Consider the following 9,568-nt stretch of genomic DNA (forward strand, 5'->3'; position numbering starts at 1 on the left):
ATGTATTTCTTGACTATAGGAAGCAGCCCCCAACTACTACCTGCAACATTCAGATTTTTTCATTAAAAACAGCTTTCCCTAGATAGAAAATATAGCAGATTGCAAATACACATTTCTGGAGCATTGAACTCTGGCTTGCATAATGGTTCTGCTCAGTAATTTGCAATGAAAGATAGTCCAGGAATGATACATACTATTAGTGCTACACTGCAAGTGCACAATCACCCTTATTCCAACATAGAATATTCCCCTGCAATTTCTGTTGAAGAATTCTCCCCTGTTTCTTTTATTTCAGTCATTCATTCTCTCTCTTCCAATGTGAATGGTAATCCTCTGGGTTTGTGGCATTTCTGGAAACCATAGGAAACTGGCTTTCTTTTCTGTCAGCCTTCAGACTTCCAGAGTGAGTTGTTATCCACCCCATGGCCTTTTCTTCACTAATGGGTAGACCAGCACTTTCTGTTCTGCACAGCTGGAACCAAATAACTTGTAGGAGAAGGAACAGTTTAGTAAAAAGTGTGTGAAACCCCTGTGCAAGGCTGTTGCTATTACCATAGGTTTCTTTAGGGAAAACTTCAACTTCCTTGAGCATAGATGGGTCAGACTATCTTCCTGAGCAGCAAAGGTACACCACGTTGCTGCCATATGCACCAATTTCATTACAAAGACAGAGAAATTGGAGTGTGAATTGGGAGGTATTAGAAGCATTTTAGTCAGCTGCACTTTCTTCAGCAACTCAAGGGCAAAAATAGAGAATTGGATACTTTTCCTTAAAATGCCTTCCTTGCTACCTCTTTGTCAAATGTGGCCATTAGCAGCCAGAAGCAAAGCATGAGATCCTGAAAGTAGCAAGTACCAGCACTATCTTAGAGACTTCTTTTGTTGTTTTGACCTAAACAGAAAACCTGTTCACTTTTAACCTCTCTTCTCCATAAGTATTTTTGCCACCACTTGCCCATGAATGGGATGAAGAGCAGAAAGTTAGTTTGATGAAACAGAAATGTTAGACAAACCTTCTACAAATGCTTAGTGTCACTAGAAACTATCTCTTAAATTCTCGGGGGGACCGCAAAGGTACATAAAATGGAGTAGACAATTTCCAAACACAGCAAAAAGAGTGCATGTGGAAAGTTCCTCTTCTGTCCTGTTGAAGCCTGAAAATACACTGGGAACATGATCCTGATTGTATTACCTTGCCCAGCACAGAATGAACAGGTACTCCATAACATGCAGCATTTTGGACATCAGTGGTGGATTTCTGTGGCAAAGAAACTTCTGGGGTTTTTACATGTGGAGTTCATAAGAGACCTGACAATCTCTCTCCATGTTCCTGTTGAAAAGAATAATTGGTATTTGCAATGCCGAATTTTCCTCTCATCTAAAAAATATTCAATTGTAATAATTTCCCTGTTTAACTGACAGCAGCTATCTTTGCAATCTGTTGCAACATGTCAAAGCAACAGCTCTTAACACTCCCTACAGCTAAGCTGTCTCAAAACAGCAAACACTTTGGGCTAGAAATTGTAGGACATACTCAAAAGCTTTAAATATAAAGATGCACATGGGCAGCTAGAACTGCTGTAGCTAATTCCCTCTTCTCCCTTACGATGCTTGTATCTATCCCCAGTCATTTGTTCTGCTAACGTTGGATATTAAGCTCTGCACCTTTCAGACGGGTTCTGGGGGCCAAGGGAGAGAAGCAGCATGCAGTTTGGTTGCAGAAACTGCCCTTGCTGCCCTGCACTCCTGCTCCCAGGCTGTGCTGTCTGCAGCATGGACAAACAACCAGAGAGCTCTCCTTTGCTTTTGGTTAGTTTTTTCAGCTAGTTGAGGCAGAGAAGTTCCCCAGACTGTGGCCTTTCTTTTTTTTTGGAACAGTCCAGTCCTGCTCTGGACCGAAAACCCAGAAAAACACCAGGAGCTCACACCCGTGGCCCACCAGGGTCCAGGATGTGGCATTTTCCTGAGCAGGAAGGACTGAGAGAGACTGAATGAGCCAAGCTACATCCCATAAAAAGACTCTGAATTTGCCATCTCTTCAGAACAGTGACAGGTTCCATTGTTTAATATTATTATTTTTTTCCAGTTTTTTGAGTACTTTGCTTGTTATATAAACAGGTTTCTTTCATTTTTCTGGAAGGACATTTATGTCTTCTGAACCAGTGGGAAGAGGGGTCGGTTGAATTTGCTTTCTAGAGGGTTTGCTTCAGAAGTTTCCTCCCAAATTTGCCCTAAACCAGGACAAATACTTTTTGGCACCCAATGTGGGGCTCGAGGAAGTGGAAAAAACCTGTACTGATTGCATTTTGGTCTCACTTACTCTGTATTGGGATAAATCTGGACACTCTTCTTTTTAAGGGACTAACAAAAGAAGAAGCGTCTTCATGGCAAAGTAATCAAAAGTGATAAATGCCAGCAGCTTCATCTCCTACCTTGTAATCCACACAGGCCAAGTGAAAGGATGTCTGAAAGCTGGCTGACACCTGGCACAGCCACATAGCCCTATGGGATGTCACTAGAATTTACTGTTAGAACCCATTAGTATTTCTGCCTCTCTAGAATGTGTTTCTTAGCAGAAAATCTTCAGATAGTCCTGCTGAAATAATTCTTTTGTACTGGCTTACAGAGAGCACAGGCCAAAATATCCCGAAGTTTAAATCTCCATGCACACACCAAACCTTTCATTTATTCTGGCATCATGTGTCTCACCTAGGGTTCCATTAACTTCACAAGATAGGCCTGTCTAAAGATTATCTGCCACTTTTTAACCAGCACTTTTTCTCACCTATAATAACATTTTTTTTCAGGGATGTATAGTTATGGAAATCAGGAATCTATCTTTAAATGGACTAAAAGAGGACAGTTTGGGGAACCTGGGAAAAATGATGACTGAGAGGGAGATGCTTAAATCTGGGGGCTAATAATAGCAAGCAGGAAATTCAGAGAATTATGCATATAAATAAAACTTTTTAAAATGAAAATTAGAAAGACTCTAACAGCAAGGGAAGTTCTGTAAGAAGGTCCCAGATAGTCATGGAGATTATGAAGCTGAATTATTTCACTAGAAGAGATTAAATCATGGAAACTCAGAGTGTGATTTGTTCAAGGGGAGATTGTAAGATAGGAAAAGGGTGAGACAGGAGCTTGAAATTAGACCATACATTATCAGGATAAGATCGTTTGTTTGGCTTCCTAAAAAGGGGAATGAAAGGAGATAAAACATGGTGAGTTAGTTATGCTCTGTTCATAGCAGTATTTTATTAGTTCACTGAATACTTCCCAGCTCTACTGTTGCCTGTAGGCAGTGGAAAGAAATATTGTTTTCTTGCTTGTTGTCTAACTTTGCTTCTGGGAGACAGAGAAAATTGGTTTTCTTCTGAAATGTCAGCAATTAGATGCCACTGGAAAAAGTCCCCTGGGCAGAATAGTTTGGTGCATCAGTGACAGCCAGAAGCTTTCCAATATTAGTGCTGTCTCACTAACATGTTCCTGGTTAAACAATGTTCTCATGTTGAGGTTAGGAAAAATTTTCGTGTAACCAGAATCACAAGGACCTTAAGTGACATGTGGCTGTGTGGATGGGTCTCAAGGTCCTTGATGGCCTCACCCACATCTGTGGACTATTCACTTGCTCTAGTTCATTTTGTACAGGAAAATAACACCCTACTCTGCAGAAAAGCTCTCTCACTTACTGTCTCATCCTACTCTGCACCTCACATTGCAGGAAAGCAGGACATTGATCAGACACATTCAGGACAAAAGGTAGGAGCTTCTTGAGCTCCTGATGAGGAAAGATGATGGATTTGTTGGTTGTCCTGGTTTGAAAGACAGGTGTTTGCTAAGGAAAGAAGAAGCTTCCCTTTGGAGTGAAAAATGTGATCCTTCCTTCCTTCCAATTGTTATGATTTTGAAATTAAGGGAGCTCTCAGGCAAAGATATGGGGGTAGGAATAACAGTTCTTTACTAGTATATCTAACAAGACAAACAAGAACAACAACAGCTATGAAATTAGCCACAAACAGAACAGTAACTCAGTCCCAGTGTTTTTTGGCTGCAGGCACCTTTTCCCTGAGCTGCAGTTCCCGGTGCTGGGGGCGGGCGGGTCCCGCAGAGCCGCAGGAGGGCTGGGGGTGATGGCAGCGCTGTCCCAGGGGGAGAGAGAGATGGAGAGAGAGAGAGAGCTCTCCGCTCACGGTGTGGGTCCTGGTGCTCAGCAGAGTGCTGGATGGTGGCAGGTTACAGTGAGAAGACAACAGGGCAGGGTCTGACAGCAGTGAGGATGGCTCCCGACGCTGGGATGGGGCACAGGCGGTGATCGTCCTTCTCGTCCGAACTCTGTGGGGAAATGGGCCGAGCCAGAGCCTTCTGCTTCCTCTTCTGGATGTTTGAATCTCCTGGGGTTTCCCTCTTCTCTCTCCCCCCACCTCCCCTTGTCATCAGGGCCCTGTCAACAGGTATCTTAGCATGACAATGGGGAAAACTCCACAGAGGGAAAAAGGAGAGAACCAATCCCCAACACTGGTGTTTTGGGCCTTTTTGTGTTTGGGTTATTACACTTTTTCTTCATTCCTCCTTCACAATATTTCCTTCTGAAATCACAGGTGAAATTTTTCTCCTTGTTAAGAAATCATTATCACCTCTTTGATGGATCTAACAAGAGCAGACTAATAGTAAGGAAAGAGGATATCATTCTGCTTTTCCAACTGGTTGGCAATACCAAACATAAAGTCTCTTGTACAAGTAGAATATTGGGGTTCATCTCTGTTTTCCACTGACAGTGACAGGGAGAAAATACTTCCAGTTTATTTTACATCCTAATTACAAGACATAAAATTAAAGCAAAACAGAATGCATGATAAATTTGCAAAGTCCTTTCTCTCCTATGATTTATCACAAAGTCCATGCCAGCCACAGCAAGGTAACAAAAAAGACATTTTGATGTGTTTTCTGATTAAAACAGGCATTCCCAGATTTATGTTTTATGATGGATGAATGGACATCTTCTTTCCATTACTTGTGTGGGGAATGAAAGGTGATTATTCCCAAACAGAAAAGTTTCTCACTGAATGCCCAAAGTTTGAGCTAAGTCTGAGAAACCTTCATCAAATCCCTGCTTCTACTATGTAATAGTATAAATTATTCAGGGAAAAAAAAATCTTATTTCTTTTAGGTTTCTGGTGGGTCAGTTATGAGAAGGAGACACCCCAAGTTTTTGTTTTTGTTTTTGTTTTTCTTTTTCTTTTTTCATGATCATAGTATTGCCCTTCCTTTCGGGCCAGAGCACAAATGCTCTTCATTTAGAAATTCAAAGCATCCCTGGGGCATGGTCGGTTTACCTCTTTACTGCATACATCTTTTCCAAATGCAATGACAAAGAGGCAGATTTGCACATATGCATAGGCCCTGATAGCCTGTGACAATCAGAAATAAAGAAATCTAGCAACATATTTTACAAAGGTCTGTAGTTGATACAACATCAAAGTGATCAAACAATTTTTTTAAAAAAACAGAAGTTATAATTAAATCTTATTTTGAATGTAACCAGCATGACATTTTCACTTAAATAAATTTCAGAAGACAGAATGTGTTACATTGAATTAACACCTTTACAGGCTATGTGCTTTTTAAAGCAAGTACATAAATTTAAAATATCGCTAAGGATCAAATCCTGCCTTTCTTGAAAGTACAACCCAAAATTTTGTTTTCCAAGTTTTCTCTTTTGCCAATTATTCTATTTTATTTTATTGTATTTATTCTGTGAGGAGTTGACTTTCATGTCCCCTGACGATGGGAAAAGCCCTCAGCCATTTCAGTGCTTCATCCGAACTCTGTAGCTGCCTTTATGAGCTTTTTCCTTTGCTGATGCACATTGCCTCTGTTGTAAGCATACTACAAAGGTCAAGCTCTGTGACTGCCAAACTGCAGGCCATAAGGGGAGGGAAAATTTGTTAGGAAAAAGACAAGAAAAATCTCTGTTTGCCTCAGTACCTGCCCTGAGCCCTGCCGCCCCGACAGCCGTGCCAGTCCCCTCTTGCTGCCCTCATGGTCAAACTCCTGGCCCCCAGTGCTCTCTAAGGGCTTCTCCAGGGGCACCTTCCTGCATCCTTTCGGTCCCTGCACCGGCCCCCAGAGACCCGCAGGGGAGCTGTTTGCAAGGCCTGCAGGGACAGCACCAGGGCCAGTGGCTTCCCGCTGCAACAGGGCAGGCTTAGGCTGGAAATATGGAAGAAATTCTCGGCTCTGAGGCTGGCGAGGCCTTAGCCCACGCTGCCCATGGAAGTGTGGCTGCCCCATCCCTGGGAGTGTTCCAGGCCAGGCTGGATGGAGCTTGGAGCAACCTGGCCTAGTGGGAGGCGTCCCTGCCTGACGCGGTGCTGGAGCCAGCTAGCTCTTCCAGGGCACCACAGTGGGAGTGGGACACCCCTTGGGAGCAGGAAGATCCAAGGAGCACCTTAGAGCTAAAGCTCTATGGAACTCGTTGACTGCAAGGAACACGGTACAGGCAAAGTAAGAGAGGGAGACCTTCAGACTGGGTTCCAGAAAGACATTTATCTGCAGAAGGGTCCAGGGACTGAACACCCAGAACAGAGGTGTGCATGGGATTTTAAGCAAGGGAAGTGCATGGGGTGGGTACCAACTTTTAACCAACCAGGAGAAGGTAGGGGAGGAGTGAAAGGCGGGATTAACATTTGACAATACAATGGGGAGAGTAGGACGAGGAAGGTAGATCACACGGGCCAATGGGACATAGAAGATTGGGGATTTCCAAAGGGATAGTCCAGGCAGGGGGCTGGCATAAGGAAGGATTGATAGCTGGGTGAAATGACAGAGAACATGCAAGAACAAGGGGCAAGGTCAAGGTAAGATGGACAACAGGATAGGAGGGTACAAACCAGGGATGAGCCAACAACACAGGGAGGTTACAGACCAAACCATTAAACGCAAATGTGCCACAGCATCTCCCCATGGCAGCAGGGCTGGAACAAGACGATCTGTAAGCACCGTCCCAAGCCAAGCTGTGATTCTGTCCTAATTTCTGATTAGAACCAGCTCAGTACTGTAAATTTGGTTGATTTCAAGGAGAACATTCCCGTTCCCAGATTCCCAGCACATGAGATTTATTGACACTATAGGTCTGGCTGAGATCAATAAAGTCTTGCATGTGCCAGACTCTGCAATATTGCATTTTATTGAAGCAACGACAAAGCAGTTTCAGGCTTGGCAGTCACATGGATTCTAACTATGGAGCATTAATATGTGTCTCAAAAGAGAACAACACTGTCTATGGCTATATTTCCATGCAAAAATATTAGAACCATGATATGTATTATATCTTTTTAAAAAATATGTTTATGTAATAGAAAACTTTGGTGTCACAAATGCAGTAGCTACAGAGTGTAAATATGTGTCACTACAGATAGTGGCAGGATGTAAGTGCTAAATTTATATAGTTTTATTATTACATTTACGATGATGATATTTTTTGTTATATAAAATTATACATATTTCATAAATTTTTAGTTATATTTTTCTGTGTAATTATATAGGGATTACATAGAATCTGGTTTTTATTTTATTTCCATATGATTTCTTAAATTATTGTTTTGAATTAAATATAATATTTGTGTAATATATATTTTGTGAAGATATCTATATAATAAAACTGTTGCCTCTCATAAATGCAATCACTAGAAAGTATTAATATGTGTCACAACAGATAGTGACACTAGAGATCTGCTATATCTTTTTATAAAATAACATAACAAATCACTTATCAATATCATATGGATCTATTCAAAATACATTTTGTTAATATAAGCCTTTGTAGCTATATACCAATATATATACACACTATAGCTCTATATACCTCTACCTGTCTGTCTCTGTAGCCCATGCATTACTGTCTTTGCCATGGCACCATGAGCTGCTTCTCTGCCACCAGCTGTCAGCCCCACGAGCACAGCTGTGTGCAGGAGCCCTGCTGACAATGGCCATGGGCCAGCACTTTTGCCAGGCAATGGCACAGATCGAGGTAGGCTTCCATCACCTGGCAGTGGATAGCCAGATGCCACACCAGGCTGTGGAAGAGGTTGGGTGACTCAGCTTTTCTTACAACTGGGGGCAAGCTGAAGAAGCTGCTGGTTGCCCACAGCAAAATTCTCCGGGTGTTTTCTCTGCCAGGGATAAGCATAGCTGCTCCAGGATATCCATGAGCTGAAGCACAAAGTGCGTCCAGTTCACAACACTGGCATGGTGCTCAGCAGACGCATGAAGATTGTCTTTATAGAATAGATGGAAAAGTCCTTGCGTGCAAGAACACTGGCCAAGAGCTGCAGACATTTGAGGTGCAGCCTGTCCTAGGGGGCCTGCCTGGCCATGTGCCTGAAGAACTTGACCTCTGCCACAGCATAGGTCTCAGGCCACATTGTGCTTGGAGTGTGGGCCCCTTGAGAAGGCTGCTCACAAAGATGTCTGAGGTGCCTTGCTGCACCCCAAAGAGCAGTTTAACCTGGAAGCTTCCTTCCTCCTTGGTCAGCCTGAGTTTGCAGGAGCGTTTGGAGGGCAGCAGCACTAAACACCAGCTGTGTGACTGGGGCAAATGCTGCTAGGTTGATCTCACCAGTGTGCAGAATCAGTGGGCAGTTTTCCTCACTTCGAGGCAGGAGCTGGTGCCAGGGTGTTTAGGAGGTTGAATTGCCTATTCCTTCTCTTACTGTGTGACAGTGGTGCAGGAGGCACAGCAGGGTCACAACTGGCTGCTCCCTCAGGCAGCTGCACTCCAGCTCCACATGAACATGGAAGTTCCTGCTGGGCATCTGCTAATCAGTGTCCTGCTCCAGGTGGAAGGCGTGGCCTCGAGGAGGAGTCAGGGGTATGAGCACACAGTACATGACTTTCTCCTCTTCATGGGCAGTCCAGCCTTCAAAGGCACTTCAAGGCCAAAACCAATGGCTCCGTCCAGCACCAGGAAGGTACTGCTTCTCAAGACGTGCTCAAGGACAGTTGTGAAGTTGTCCCTCAGGGTCAAAGTCCTCTCACAGCCTGTCTGCAAGTCCTGTGGAGGACCCTGGATGCACTCCTCTAGAAGCTGTCTCAGATCATATTCTCTTGTCTTGTCCTCTTCCTCTTCCTCCTCCTCCTGGCCACTGCTCTGTGGCTGAAGGCTTCTTTTCCTCCATATAAACAATAGTGCCAAGAGAAGGACCAGGAGCCCAGCAGATACCCAGACCTGCAGGTGCTGTGAGGCAGAGCAGAGCAGGTCTTGCCAGGATGTGATGCTCTGCTTCAGCATGAACTGCTCCATATCCTACTCCAGCCGAATCCTCTCCCATTCCTGGAGCTTTACATACTCCTCCATGCGCAGGCACGTCACCTCATCCACACCATCACCAGCAGGCTGCAGCTACTGGACAAGACTTTGCAAGGGCAAGAACCAGAGTACCCAAGAATCCATGGTCTGCAGAAGAATGGAGAGAAGGCCTTGAGTGGTGCGGCGAGGAAGGTGGTTTCCAGTGGGGGCAGCAGGGACGCCAATCCCAGGGATCTGGGGGCACTGAGGACAGGTCCC

At 44.0% G+C, this 9,568-nt stretch overlaps 1 pseudogene; it reads right to left on the minus strand.

The window, feature by feature from the left end:
• Nucleotides 1-7,945: 7,945 nt before the first annotated feature.
• On the minus strand, nucleotides 7,946-9,358 carry LOC134057921 (inositol 1,4,5-trisphosphate receptor-interacting protein-like 1; annotated as a pseudogene).
• Between the last annotated feature and the right edge of the window lie 210 nt (nucleotides 9,359-9,568).

This window comes from Cinclus cinclus, chromosome 1 (assembly GCF_963662255.1).
Source record: "Cinclus cinclus chromosome 1, bCinCin1.1, whole genome shotgun sequence".
Lineage (NCBI taxonomy): Eukaryota > Metazoa > Chordata > Aves > Passeriformes > Cinclidae > Cinclus > Cinclus cinclus.